This window comes from Monopterus albus, unplaced genomic scaffold, assembly GCF_001952655.1.
Source record: "Monopterus albus unplaced genomic scaffold, M_albus_1.0 scaffold31.1, whole genome shotgun sequence".
Classification (NCBI taxonomy): Eukaryota; Metazoa; Chordata; class Actinopteri; order Synbranchiformes; family Synbranchidae; genus Monopterus; species Monopterus albus.
In genome coordinates, this window is record NW_018127911.1 from 6,905,932 (window position 1) to 6,906,681 (window position 750).

Consider the following 750-nt stretch of genomic DNA (forward strand, 5'->3'; position numbering starts at 1 on the left):
GATGGATGGTGAATTCCATTTTGCATAACTTTCCCAAAAGTGCAATGACCAGTTGTTTGGGAAAGAACAAAAATTCTATATGTTGCTGCTGTATTGTTCCTTCTTTTATGCCAATATTTTATAGGAAAATTACTCTAGTAGTTTTTCTATTATAATTAATGAATGTGTTTGTTCTATCTTTACTTGTGATGGGAAAGCACTACGCATTTTGTATTCTTCATTGATTTTACCATACTTAGAGTATGGCGTTAAAAACTGGGGAAATACATACAGAAGTTCACTTCAACCATTGTATATATTACAAAAAAGATCGATAAGAATTGTGCATAAGATGGGATATAGGGATCACACCAATGTAGCTTTCATACAGTCTAAATTGTTAAAATTTTTCGATTTAGTGGGATATAAGACTGCTGTGTTTATGTATGAAGCCAGGAACAATTTATTACCTGGTGGAATTCAATAGTTATTTAATGAAAGGGAAGGGGGATACAATTTAAGGGGTCAGTTAAATTTAAAAATTCATGCTATACGTACAACCAAAAAAAGATTCTGTATTTCCATAAGTGGGGTAAAATTATGTAATAATTTAAATGTGGACATACAAAATAGTAATAGAATTGACGAGTTTAAACATAAATATAAAGGTATGTGTCAATCAAGATATATGCAAGAACAGGTTTAATGATTAATTAAATGGAACATTGTGGGTGTGGGGTAAGAATGTTAACACTTTGTAATAATTCTTTA